The 15,281-nt window shown below is 34.8% G+C and overlaps 1 long non-coding RNA gene across 1 annotated transcript; it reads left to right on the top strand.

Annotated features, from left to right (window-relative positions):
* Window positions 1-9,144: 9,144 nt before the first annotated feature.
* Window positions 9,145-9,951, top strand: LOC132254633 (uncharacterized). The gene is made up of 2 exons (XR_009466888.1): window positions 9,145-9,202; window positions 9,312-9,951. It is a non-coding gene; the product is annotated as an uncharacterized LOC132254633 (long non-coding RNA).
* The last annotated feature ends 5,330 nt before the right edge of the window (window positions 9,952-15,281 follow it).

The raw sequence follows: 15,281 nt of genomic DNA, 5'->3' as shown, positions 1-15,281 counted from the left end.
ATAACAAAAAATTGTTTTAAAAAATATTTCTCAAACAAGCCTATAGTTTTTATCCAAAAATACTTTTTAGAGCAACATTAATTCTATGAAGTATTTCTAATATTTTTAATATTTGAAAAATAAAAATTTTCAAATGTTAGAATAAACATTTCCTAAAAATATTATTAAGAGTGCATTCAGTAATAATTTTATGAAGTACTTTTAGTTTTTTTAATACTTGAAAAATAAAATTTTCCAAGTATTAGAAATGTCAAAAATACTTTTAGAACTAACTGTTAGCTGATACATGTTCACACACGTCCAGCACTTCAAATGTGGTCCAACACTTTGACCACGTCCTCCACCGTTCCACCAACTGCTCAACATGGTGGCAAGAGCAACGTGGTATGATGGAAGCCATTGTTATAAAGATTTTAAAATGGTCCCGAACTCCTCTATGTTGTTTTAACGTCAGAAATACACCATCTAAAGGAGATATTAGAGTTTGGAAATCAAGGTTTGAAACCGATTACAGTAACTCATACAATGGCTGGACATAAGTAGACTATTCTAAGTTTTTTTTTTCGGTTTTGATTCATGTCGTAAATGTTCATTGGAATCACATATATATAGCATGTAAACTACTTACATTTGGTATCCGAGCACGTTAAATCTTACCTATGCTTTGTATTGATTTTGAATGAAAATTCTTGTTTATATGATCTCTCGATAATTATTTAAACAATTCCTGCTAGAGGCGATCCAAATAGTTAGTGTCCTCCTTTCAGAAAACGCCATTACAGGTGTTCAAAAGACACAATTTTCAGGCGCACCAGCGACGCCGTTTAGGCGCCATTTTCAGGCACTCCAGCGGCGCTGTTAAGGCGCCATTTTCAGGCGCACCAGCAACGCCGTTTAAGGTGTCATTTTCAGGCGCACCAGCGACGCCATTCAAGTGCCATTTTCAAGCACTCCAACGGCACTATTCAAGCGCCATTCAAGGTGCGCTTCAAGCGCCATTCAAGGCGCGTTCTGGCGCCGTTCAAGCGTCATCTCGTTCAGGTGGGAAGCGCCATTGCAGGCTTTCGAAAAATGTCGTTTTAAAACTGATGCTCTTCATGCTGGTTGTAACGCTGGCCAAGGTCAATAAAAACCCAGAAAAATCGAATTGATTGTGAGTGTGAGTCACCCAAAATCTTCCTAGAGTGCTGCCAAGCCTGCATCATTAAGTTGCAGGTTGTTTCAAGGCCGAGCATGATGCTGCCGTGAGGAGAGGGGCCATTTAATAGGAGCATTCAGTCTCCGCCTACCTGTGCGTGGGTGCAGAAACCATGCACTTTGTTGTGGTGTCGGTTCGAAGGAAGGTCGTCGCGTGTGGAAATATCGTGTAAGGTTGGCCTAGCTAGTGATGCAGACGACTTGAAGGGACCGTGTGGGGCTGTTCTTGCATGTGTTGCAGGCAACTCCATAGCTAGCTGGTGATGGTGCAGTCCACGGGGTGGCAGAAAATAAGGATAGTGGGTTTTCATTGCAAGTGATAACAATAATAATAATAATAAAATAAAATAAACTAGAGAGAGTGGGTTCTATTAAGTGTTGGGCCATGAGTTAAATGTGAAATTTGGGCCTTGGTATAAGAGGCTATTGGGCTCATTAAGCTCAATGCATGCCAATGGCCCATTTTACTAAATTATGGGCTTTAAGTGTTGGTTCATTGGATGATTGTTAAAATTGGCCAGTTTAGGCCCTTTTTAGCCCGATTTGAATTTTTGTTTTATTTTATTGGGCATGGAATTGATTGTGTTTTATTTGGATTTAGGCACTCATTCATAATCTGAAACCTTTAAATTATTTTCAAATTATCATGTAAATTTTATACATGCAAAATAAATTATTATATACTGATTTATATGTTTGTATGTATAAAAATGTAGCCTAAATTAAAGTTGTAGCTTTTAATGCATGCAATTGTTGCCTAAAATTGTGTTAGATATATTAAAATTATATCATATAGTTTTAATGTCTAGTGAATTATATAACTTTAAATAAATAAAGGAATAAGCACAACATCCTTAATTATATAAAATTATATATTAAGTAAATAAGGATCACATTATGGACATTAATTGTAATTAATTATATAAATATGACGATTTTACCCCACATGGTTTTCATTATGTTTATATAATTAATTAGGATAAAATATTAAAATTAATTTTTCCTAATTTACCCGCAGGAGTTAGGAAGAATTAATTTAATAGGTTTATCGTAAAAATTATAGACAGAAAATACCAAACTATATTCATAATAAATTTCATAATTCAATAAAATAGTTTGATAAAGTCTATCATAAAGATAATGAATATGATTGAATTAAAGATTTAGCCCACAGGCAATTTTTAATAAAATTAGATTCAATTTTTAAGCATGTTCTACATTGGTAAAACATGAATTTATATTAAAGCCTCAAATTTTTAATAAGCTTGTAATCTTTTTGTTCAGTTTTACCTAGCATATCTGATATTCGTTGTGAGGTTCCCGAACTTAGAGGAGATAACTTTAAGATATGGAAAGAGATAATTCTTCTTCAATTAGGGTGCATGGACATAGACTATGCCATAAGTAAAGATGAACCACATAAGATCACTGATACCAGCACACCTGATGAAATACTATTGTACGAACACTGGGAGAAATCCAATCGCCTCAACGTGATGTACATTAAGAAAAAAATTAGTGCTGGTATACATGGTTCAATTGAGTAACATGAGAATATCTGCGAATTGCTCAAGGCTATTGACGAGCAATTCGTCACTTCAGATAAAGCTTTGGCAAGCACCCTGATTATGAAGTTCACATCCCTGAAGCTCACCGGTATAAGAGGTGTATGCGAACACATCATGGAGATGAAGGACATAGTGGCTTAATTGAAGAAGCTCGATGTAGAAATGTCTGAATCCTTCTTAGTGCACTTTATCCTTAACACTCTTCCACCTCAGTATGGACCTTTCAAAATCTCTTACAATACACATAAGGATACGTGGTCTATCAATGAATTGATAACCATGTGTGTTCAAGAGGAAGAGAGGTTATTGATGGAACAAGGAGAAATTGCCATGCTGGTAACGCAAAGGAAATGAAAGAAATGAAAATCTCAAGCCAGTCAGAAAATGAAGCATCAAATCCTCCCAAATCTAACATTAAGAAAGACGAAAAGTGTTTTTTCTGTAAAAAGAAATGACACATGAAGAAGAAATGTCTGAAATTTCAGAAATGGCTTGAGAAGAAAGGTAACCCTACCTCATTTGTTTGTTATGAATCTAATATGGTTAATGTAAATACCAACACATGGTGGATTGATTATGGATCTACAATCCACATTTCAAATTCCTTGCAGGGTATGCAAAACCTAAGGAAGCTAGTGACAAGTGAGCAATTCATCCTATCCGGAAACAAGATAGGCTCGCATATGGAAGCAATAGGGACATGTTATTTAACTTTAAATGGTGGTTTTGTTTTGGAATTGCAAAAGACCTTTTATGTACCATGTTTCTCACGAAACTTGATTTCAGTTTCTAAACTTGTATCGTTTGGATATTCCTTTCATTTTTCAGAAACACCTTTCAGTTTGATTTATAAATATGATTGTGTTGGGAATGGTATTTTGTCTGATGGTCTTTATTGCATATTCTTACAAAATGATATCACTCATAATTCATTACATGTCCAAACTGGCATTAAAAGATGTGTTGTTAATGAGGGTTCCTCTACATTGTGGCACCGAAGATTAGGTCATATCTCCATAAATAGAATCAGAAGGTTGGTGAATGATGAGATACTTAGTACTCTAGATTTTACTGACTTTGAGACTTGTGTGGACTGCATTAAGGGAAAGCAAACCAACAAGTCAAAGAAAGGTGCTACTAGGAGTTCCGCTATACTAGATATCATACATACTGATATATGAGTCTTGACATGGACTCTCATGGTCAGAAATACTTCATTTCTTTCATAGATGATTTCTCACGATACATGTATTTCTACATACTTCATAGCAAAAATGAAGCTTTAGAAGCCTTTAAAGTTTTCAAGGCAAAAGTAGAGAAACAATGTGGTAAACAAATTAAAATCGTGAGATCAGATAGAGGTAGAGAATATTATGGTAGATACTTGGAACATGGACAATCACCTGGGCCATTTGCAAAGTTTCTTCAAGAGCATGGGATTGTTGCCCAATACACCACGTCTAGTTCGCCAGACCAAAATGGTGTAGTAGAAAGAAGAAATCGAACTTTATTGGACATGGTGAAGAGTATGCTTAGCAGCTCAAAATTTCCTAAATTCTTATGGACTGAAGCATTTAAGATAGCAGTGTATATATTAAACCGAGTTCCAACCAAGGTTGTCCCAAAGACACCATTTGAGTTAATGAAAGGTTGGAAACTGAGTTTGCGACATATGCGCGTTTGGGGATGCTCGTCTGAAGTGAGAATTTATAATCCACAAGAAAAGAAACTGGACCCAATGACTATTAGTGGGTATTTCATTGGATATGCTGAAAAGTCTAAGGGGTACAGATTTTACTGTTCATCTCACAACATTAGGATTGCGGAATCGAGAAATGTTAAATTTCTTGAACATGACTTAGTCAGTGGGAGCGATCAATTTAGAAACATCCAACATTGAGAGATACAAGGACAGGCTTGTTGCAAAAGGGTTCACTCAGAAAGAAGGAATCGATTACACAAAAACATTTTCTCCTGTATCTAAGAAAGATTCCTTGCGCATTATATTAGCGTTAGTAGCCCACTTTGATTTGGAATTGCAACAAATGGATGTGAAAACAACATTTCTTAATGAGAGCTAGAGGAGGAGGTTTACATGAAACAACCTGAAGGATTTCCCTCTAGTGATGGTGAGCAATTGGTTTGTAAGCTTAAGAAATCCATATACGGTTTAAAACAAGCATCCCGCCAATGGTATTTAAAATTCCATAACATAATTTCTTCATTTGGTTTTGTAAAAAATGTTATGGATCAATGCATATACCTTAAGGTCAGTAGGAGCAAAGTTTGTTTTCTTGTTTTATATGTGGATGACATCTTACTTGCAACCAATGATAAAGGTTTACTTCATGAGGTGAAACAATTCCTCTCTAAAAATTTTGACATGAAGGATATGGGTGAGGCATCTTATGTCATTGGCATTAAGATCCATAGAGACATATTTCAAGGTATTTTAGGTTTGTATCAAGAAACCCATATCAATAAAGTTTTAGAGAGATTTCAGATGAAGAATTGTTCACCTAGTGTTCCCCTTATAGTGAAGGGTGATAGGTTCAATCTGGACCAATGCCCGAAAAATGATCTTGAGATGGAACAAATGAAGAACATTCTATATGCTTCTACAATCGGAAGTCTAATGTATGTTCAAGTCTGCACAAGGCCGGACATTGCATTTGTTGTTGGAATGTTAGGACGATATTAGAGTAACCCAGGTATGGACCATTGGAAAACTGCAAAGAAAGTGATGAGATATCTTCAAGGAACCAAAGATTACAAGCTTATGTACAGACGGACAAACAATTTAGAGGTTGTTGGCTACTCAGATTCAGACTTTGCTGGTTGTGTTGATTCACGTAAATCAACATCTGGATACATTTTTATATTGGTCGGTGGAGCTATATCTTGAAGGAGCATTAAGCAGACCTTGACTGCTACTTCTACTATGGAAGCTGAGTTCATATCTTGTTTTGAGGCAACTTCACATGGTGTATAGCTTAAGAGTTTCATTTCCAAGCTTAGAGTTATGGATTCAATATCTAGGCCATTTAGTATATATTGCGACAATTCAGCTACAGTCTTTATGGCGAAGAACAATAAAAGTGGAAGTCGAAGCAAACACATCGACATTAAGTATCTAGCCATAAGAAAACGTGTTAAAGAAAAGAAAATGGTTATTGAGCACATTAGCACTGAATTGATGATCGCTGATCTTTTGACTAAGGGCATGCCACCGTTGAAATTCAAGGATCATGTAGTGAACATCGGACTTAGTTCTCTTATGTAGTTTCTATTGTACAAACTCTTATTATGATGTTTTCTCATATTGATGTGCACTTTTATTTAATTTTGAGAAAATTCAACTTCATTGGACCAAGAATGAACATAGGGTTTATTCATTAAGTAATATTGTCACAAAAAGTATAATGTTAAGAAATGAGTACACTGTAATACATGGAAGGTAACACTCGTTAAATAGAGGACTTATCGTCATGATTCATGTATTTGTTACTTAATGGGGATAATTGATGGACTGAAATAGGACCGTAGTTCTGAAAGGCGCGCCTAGGCTCAGGGCAGCGCGACGCCACCCTCTGGCGCCTCGCCTGAAGGGAGGCAACGCCCCATCACGAAGGCGCCCCTTAAGCGCGCAAGGCGCTCGCCTCCAGCAAGGGGCAAGGTGATCGCCCGAGTCGCCTCCGATGGTCCGACCAGGTACGCACTCCTCCTTCTCCTTCTTCTTCTTCTTCTCCTTCCTACCGTCGAGTTGCAAAGAGGAGGCGGGGCTGCGGGAGTCCTACATTTTTTTTTTTTGCTGGGCCCAAAACGACGCCGTTTTGGACCCTGTTCTTTTTTTAAAAAAAAAACAGGCCAAAACGACGTCGTTTTGGCCTGTTCCTCCCATTCAGCCCCCTTTTCTGGCTTTCTCAACCCGAGACCACTGCCATTCTTTGCCCTAGCCTCTTCCATGCTGCAGAAGTGAAAAAGAAAAATATGGGGAAAATAAGAGAAAAATAAAGGGGAAATAGTCACGTACCTTCCGGACCTCGATATTTTTCTTTTTTCTTCACTTTTCTGCATTTTTTTCCATTCTTATCTCATAACTCTCATTGGTAATTTTTTTTTTAAAATATAAATATTATATTTTGAGTTTTTGACATGAAAATTTTACAAAATAAAAATAAATAAATAAAAAGCACTCATATGCATATTTGTTGCTAATGTGATATTTGATAATGTGATATGCATTTTTTTTTCAATTTTTTTTCTTAATTTAATTATAATTATTTTATTGTAGAGTATAGATAATTTGTTTGCAAGATGGATAATGAGAGTGAAACTCAAGTGGACTCTAGTGCAAGTGAAAGAAGAGATCTGAGGTGGAAATATGGTCGTTTGGTTAATGAAAAAGATTTGAACACCATCATATGCATTTTTTGTGATAAAGTAACCAAATGAGGCATATATAGACACAAACAACATCTTGTTGGTGGATATAGAAATGCTAAAAAGTGTAGAAAATGTCCGGAACATGTTAGAGAAGAAATGGAAGAGTATATGAGTTCCAAGAAAAATCAAAAAGAGCAAATGAATATGGGAAGCGAATATGTTAATGAAGATTTGTTTGGTTTGGAAGATGAAGATATTGGTGAGGAGATTACTAGTAGAACGAATGTCACCAACATTTCTAGTGGAGGTAGTAACCGAGGAGGAAGTGGTGGTAGGACGTTTTCTTCAAAAAAACCAAGACAAAAAGGTCCTATGGATCATTTTTTCACTCCTAATGCAAAGATGGTTGTTCAAAATCGAAGGAGTAGAAAGATGAATCAAACTACCATCAATGATGCCTACAAAAAGGAAGCAAGAGAAAGAGCTTGTATGCTTATCACAATATGGATGTATGAGGCTGCTATTCCATTTAATGCAGTCACATATCCGAGTTTCTAACCAATGATTGAGGCTATTAGCCAATATGGTGTGGGTATGAAGGGACCAACTTTTCATGAGGCAAGAGTTACTAACCTTAAGAAATAATTGGCTCTCACAAAAGATTTTATGAAAGATCATATGATGGAATGGGGGAAAATAGATGTTCAATTATGTCGGATGGATGGACCGATAGGAAAGAGAGAACTTTGGTGAACTTTTTGGTTAATTGTTCAAAGGGAACCATGTTCATGCAATCCATTGATACTTCTTCAATGATTAAGATGGGAAAAAAGATGTTTGAGTTACTTGACAAATGGGTAGAGCAAGTTGGTGAGGAGAATGTTATTCAAGTTATAACAGATAATCACTAAAGTTATGTGATGACAGCTAATAAATACTATTTCTTGAATTTTTATTTACTTTTAAAATTTGAATTATTTATCTTGAGAACTTATGTAAATTTATTATCTACAATTTCATATAAGGAGGTTGTTAGAATTAAAGCGCCCACATTTGTATTGGACACCATGTGCTGCACATTGTCTTGACTTGATGTTGGAAGATATTGGAAAGCTACCAAACATCAAGAGGACATTGGAGAGGGCTATATCACTAAATGGGTATATTTATAATCGCTTAGGGTTACTCAACATGATGAGGCGGTTTACTGGACAAAAGGAATTGCTTAGGCCTGCTAAGACTCGGTTTGCAACTACTTTCATCACATTATCGCGATTGCATGAACAAAAAAACAATTTGAGGAAGATGTTTACAAGCTCGGATTGGTCAGACAGTAAATGGGCAAAAAAGCAGAAGGGGAAAACTATAGCCAACATAGTTCTAATGCCTTCATTTTGGAACACTATTGTGTTTTGCTTAAAGGTTTTAGGTTCCCTAGTTCGTGTGCTTCGTTTGGTTGATGGTAAAAAAAAAAAGCTCCTATGGGATACTTCTATGAAACCATGAATAGAGCTAAAGATGCAATTGTGAGAAGTTTTAATGGAAATGAAAAGAAGTACAAAGAAATCTTCAACATCATTGATAAGAGGTGGGAGATTCAGCTTCATCGGCCTTTGCATGCAGTAGGGTACTTTTTGAACCCGGAATTCTTCTATGATAAGCCAGAAATAGAGCATGATGCTGAGATTATGAGTGATTTGTATAAATGCATCTTAAGGCTAACAAGAAACCCTGCTAAGCAAGAAAAAGTTATGACCGAAGTGAGTTTGTTCACAAATGCCCAAGGTCTATTCGGGAATGAGTTAGCTGTTAGGACAAGAAAGACTAGAGCACTAGGTTAGTTATTTAGTTTTATTTATTTAAATGATTAGATTGTATTTTTACTAAAAATAGGTGAATTGTTTCACTAAATTGTTAATATCTATACTACAGCTGAATGGTGGGCTGCATATGGAGCTTCAGCTCCAAATTTGCAAAAGTTTGCAATGAAAGTCCTCAACTTAACATGCAATGCATCAGGTTGTGAACGGAATTGGAGCATCTTTGAAAATGTGAGTGACCAAATCCAAAATAATTACAAGTAATAGTCTAATAGAGTCTTGAATGTAACTTAAAAGTTAAAACTTTAAAATATATTTATGAGCTTATGAATTTTTGCAGATTCATAGCAAGAGGAGAAATAGGTTAGATCATCAACGCTTGAACGATTTGGTGTACATTAAGTATAATCGAGCCTTGAAGAGAAGATACAATGAACGTAACACCATTGACCCAATTTCCTTGAAAGATATAGATGATAGCAATGAATGGTTGATAGGGAGAATGGAAGATGAGGATTTTCATGGAGGTGCACAAGATGATTTTGTATTTGATGATGACAATTTTACATGAGGTGATGTTGCTAGAGCTGCTGGAGTTGAGGAGGCCAGGTTTGATACTAGAGCTAGAGCTAGAGCAAGCTTAAGCATAATACCACCAACAAGGGGGATAGCTTCAAGTTCTAGAACTTTGCCTTCTCATTCACTAATAGATGAAGATGAAGATGGAGACATGGTTGATTCAGTAGATGAAGAAGATGGGGAAGGCTACAAATGTGGTGATGGAAATGATGATGATGATGATTTTGTTGATTTAGAGGAGGAGTGATGATTGCTTGTTGTGGACAAATTTGTGATTTAAGTGTTTTTTAATGATGTTTTTGAATTGTGGACAAATTTCATGTTTTGGACCTTTAGGTTTGGAAACTTTGGATTTGGATATGTATTAGGCAATTAGCAATATGGATTTGGATTTGTTTTTATGCTTGGAGTTCTTTATTTTTATGTTTTTTGTTTATTAAATTCAAGTTTTGGATGATATTTGATAATTTATGTGTTTAGGACAAATAAATGATTATTAAATTTGATTATATTATATAAAAATATATATGTAAATTAAGGTGCGCCTCACTTCACTAAAGCCCGCGCCTTAGATGCGCCTTGCGCCTCAGGCTCCAGGACTACTTTGCACCTTGGTGCCCCTTGAGCCTTTTAAAACTATGGATAGGACATTATGATAAAGGTTTGGACCAAGTGGGAGAATATTAGCTGATACACGTTCACACATGTCCAACACTTCAAATGTGGTCCAACACTTTGACCACGTCCTCCACCATCTCTCACTTCTGCTGCGGTTAAGGAGTACATTCCACCAACTGCTCAACATGATGGCAAAAGCAACGTGGTATGATGGAAGCCACTGTTATAAAGATTTTAAAATGGTCTCGAACTCCTCTCTGTTGTTTTATCTTCATAAATACATCATCTAAATGAGATATCAGAGTTTGGAAATCAAGATTTGAAACCGATTACAGTAACTCATACAATGACAGGAGGTAAGTAGACTATTCTAAGTCTTTTTTCAGTTTTGATTCATATTGTAAATGCTCATTGGAATCACATATATATAGCATGTAAACTACTTACATCAATACCAAACGCACTCTAAAACATACCCTAAAAGTGTTTTTTGAAATCAGTATCAAACCAAATCTAAACCATTAAGTTGATTTTAAGTATTAAGTTGTAAGATTAAATTATTTTATCAAACATAATTAATATATGTTAATTATTTAAATTATATTATATTAAAATATTAAATCAATTTACTAAACATTCATCTAATTTTATTTGATTTTTGAGAAGTCAAAAATTATTTTTAAAATTTGATAACAATTTCAATGCTTGTTTAACTAATTTTGTTTAAAAGACTTACGACTTAAAAAATAATTTAATGTAAAAAAAAATTTACTCATACAAATTTTTTTAATAATAATTTTAATATCCAGGTAAAATAAAAAAGGAAAATTATCCAAAAGATGCTTCATTCTCATCATAACAGAAGTAGCACTATGATTTCAGTTGTGAAAAATACTATCATTCCACCATGCACTATACACTAATAATGCGACCTTTGACCAAAAATACCATATTTTTTAAAAAAAAATTCTATAAAATAAATAGAATTAAAAATAATGTTCAATCTAGTGTGTCTGTGCCACATAAATTACCACATAAATTATCACATCATAAAATCATATCATAATTGATAATTATGATTTTATTTTTTAAAAACAGTAAAAATAGTAAAAATCGTATTCACCTTTCACGAATTTAACTTTAACTTTAAAAGAAATGCCCTTCTAAGTCAAAGGTCTTGATTATGCCTTACTGTTTATGATTTCAGTTGTGAAAAGACTCTCATTCCACCATGCACTATACACTGATTATGCCTTACTGTTTAACATTCTAAGCATCTGTTTATCTTTCTCAGAATCTCCTTTCACTGTCGAGCTAAAGATTATCACAGATCCACATGCACCTTGTAATTGGCTAACAGAAACAACAGCATAGAAATCTACAAATAGTCAAACAATTGTTGGATTAAGTCAAATCAGCATCAAATTTTTAAGATTTTTCTTGAATCAAATGCGTGTAGAAAAGGATGAAAATGATGTTTTAGTTAATAAAATTGGTTATCAGATATGGTTTGAGATTTTCTGGCTATAAAAGTGGGAAAAAAGAAGGCTTCTAGAGGCCGACAAGGAAGGAAGAAAGAAGGTAGCAAAAACAAAACCAAAGTAGAAAAGCTGGTTGGGGCCTGACGTCTGCAACACGGCCGACATCATGGGATGTGTTTGGGTTGGTGTGGGCTCGATGGTGGGCGTGCCACTGAAATTTCCCTACTCCAGTTTTTGTCTAGGAAAATAGAGTTATTCCCTTTTTCTTTTTCTTTTTTAAGAAATATATATATATATATATATAAATAAGAATAATTTTGTTAACAAAAAGAAATAAAGAATAGATTTAAATTTAATATTTATAGATAGAGAAAAAGAAATAATTTTACATATAAATGTTTAATTTTAATTTTTATCTTTTTATTACTTCTATTTTATCATTTTGAGTATATCGAGAGTAGCAAAAAGAAAGGAAAACATTTGCATATACGATCACCTGTAAATTGTTGACTTTTATAACACCTTCCACATTTCTAATGATTAAAAGTTCTCCGAATCAGAATTAAAATCACGTGAAATTTATAATATTTCATAATGAGTATAAAAAGTGTTTTTAACTGTTTTTAATTCTTAAACAATATAATTTTTGAAATATTAAAAATACTTTATAAAATTATCGTCGATTTTAGAATTAGTGATAGGATTCAAAAATGGTGTTTACAATAAAAGGATAAAATAAAATAAATATAAATACTAAAATAATGATCATATTCTTATATTCTCCATAATATCAACGACACTTTTGAAATAAGATTAATTCATGTGTCAAGGTCTTCAACTCACTACTCTTATATAGTGGATGAGTTACTTGTGTGGTGTATGTTGTTAAAAATAAAATAACAAAATGACATAAAAATGAGAGTGTGACTTAGAATTTTAACTTATAAAAAGTTGTATATCTCTTAATCTTCCTATCAAAGATTATACGAGAGTTATACTCATCATTTACAACCATTATGTACAAATTAATGGGTAATGATGAGTTATTAATTTGAATGCAACTATATAATTATATAGGTTATACTTTTCAATTTTTTCCCATTACTCATAAACATAATATACAAATAAATTTCATAATAATGGAGTTACAAAAGTTGTAATACCATCGCATAAATTAAATTATATAACTCCCTATTTATCATTTAAGTATTTTGTAGATAAGACTCTTGGATGTCCAATCAATTGATTTACCCACTTATTAATTAATACCCATAAATAATATTTACACGCCACATATTATAGGAAAAAAAACTAACATTCAATTCCTTCTATAAATTCAAAAATGATTTATGAGAATGAATGTTTTTCCAACTCAATACATGACCCAGTAGACCCATTGGGGCTGTCCAATATTCCAAATGCCCCCAACCATCAAGTGAAATCATTTCTAATATGTCAAGGATCTTGGCATCCAATGTGGAATAGAATTATGGAAATGGAACAATTTTTTACACCTTCTCATATAGCGTGCAATTGTCATTTTCATCCAAGGAATGGGAATAGCATCCATTTCTCCTCTCTGATCTTCCATGAAAAAAAGGAAAAGCTAAAAAAAGACAAAAATAAAAAATAAAAATGGAATCCCGGCTTGCCCCTTCTTCCTCCTCTTTCCATGAAGTGGTATACATCCATCAATAATTTGCCATGGAAGAGCTCTCTCTCTCTCTCTCTCTCTCTCTCTCTCTCTCCCATCCTGTGCTCTTCTTCAGTTCCGCCATGGCAGTCCCTTAAGCCCACACTTCCGTCCGGGAAAACCCATTTGAAGGGCTTCGATTCCGCCGCCTCGACCAATCGGAAATACTTACATGGGACACAGAACTTGATCAGTTAGTCACCAAGAGAATGATCATGCCAGCAGAGAAGCATGGAGACGCATCTTCCCAATATGTAGAACCTGGTCTTCTGCTGTTTCACCATAGTGAAGCACCGCTTCCGGAGACTGGACTTCCGGCCAGTTTTCCGGCCAGAGTGGGTGGTGGGAAGGAAGATGGAGACGGACATGGAAATGGGAGATAATAATAATAATAAAAAAAACCCCTTGGTAGAGAATATGGGGTAGGATAGGACTTAGGAGTAGTAGGAGGGTGAGGTTTGAAGTAACCAAATGGGTAGTTATATACATATAGAAGGATGCATTAGCGTGTATTGTACCGTGGTCCACCTCTCTGATGTTGATGTCCTGTCCACGAAAGCTACTCCTTCTTTCCTTATGCCATAATTGCCCTCAACTTTCCACGTGTTATTCTTCTTCAATTCTAACTTCTAAATACATAAGAAATGATTTCCCCATTCTTGAGGTTTCATTTTAGGTCCTTATTCTAATCTACTTTAATCATTTGTCATTCAATTAATTGTTTGGTGGGATCTCCCAAAAAAAAAAAAATGTTGTAACATTCAAATTATGAAAAATGCTATAATACAATTGATCATGTACTAATAATAAGATTAAGATATAAAATAATGTTACATATTGTAATTGATTGAATTCTTAAATTATTAGGTTAATAAATTAATTACAATAAAGTTCTATCAGTGAATCACGCATATATTCTAGAATTATAGGGGCAAAAAAGGGTGATGTGGTAAGTAGATAAAAGAACATTGATGGTGTGGTCAAAGCATAGGGGGCATGTCCGGAGGACTTTAAAGCACTGAAACAGATAAAGAGCCGTGTGGGGAAAGCGTTTGGGCCCCTACCCCCATTGCTTTCCACTATCCCACGTGTCCATTTTTGTCCTTTATTAGCCCACGTTTTCCATTAGACATCAGCCCGCCCACCTCTCCCCCTTCTGGAACCGCCGACGCCGTCCTACTTCATTCCAGGTTCAGTTCATCTCCTCCAACAACTTCTCGTGATAATCACCAGCCACTCTACGCGGGCCACACACACTGGCAGGTGTTTGAAGCCGGAGGACAAAATCGTCTCGTGATAAAATGGGGAAGCTGATCTCGCTTTCAGAATTCACACTGGGAACAAAATAAAGCAAATAGAATCCAGACTGGGCCCACCTTATCCTGGATGACGTGGACCATACGATTGGAGGTTGCACACTTTTGTTTATCATTACCACCAATGGGCGGGCGGTGTGGAATATATAATATTATAATAGGCCAATCAAACCCCAAAAATACCCCCAAAATAAAATGTATGGGAATCATAAGAAATATTAGCATATAATTATAATTAAAATATAGTTTTCCTTGATGATTGGAAAAGGAAAAACAAGAGCTACAAGAATGTGTTCACAACTATCGATAAATTAATGGAACTTAGATCGTTAGTAACAATGTAAAGAAGTTGACTTTGGTGGGAACTATACATCCCAAGGTTGCTTTGGTCTCTTCAAGAGACCAAGGGGCTACCACTGTCTTATTAAAAGGGTAATGTTTATGGACTTACAAATTTTGATTACTTTTTTCAATATAATCCCAAGGTCCTACGCTATTGTTTAAATAGCATTGTACATAAATAATATCAAACGAGTGGGGTAGTCTTAGGTAGGATATTGGGGATCGTTTTTATGATGCGCTTTCTTCGCAGGTGGTTGTTTTGTTTGTTTATATATGGAGTG

Source organism: Vitis vinifera, chromosome 11, assembly GCF_030704535.1.
Source record: "Vitis vinifera cultivar Pinot Noir 40024 chromosome 11, ASM3070453v1".
Classification (NCBI taxonomy): Eukaryota; Viridiplantae; Streptophyta; class Magnoliopsida; order Vitales; family Vitaceae; genus Vitis; species Vitis vinifera.
The sequence above is the reverse complement of the archived record's forward strand: the minus strand, read 5'-3'. Positions and strand labels throughout refer to the sequence as shown.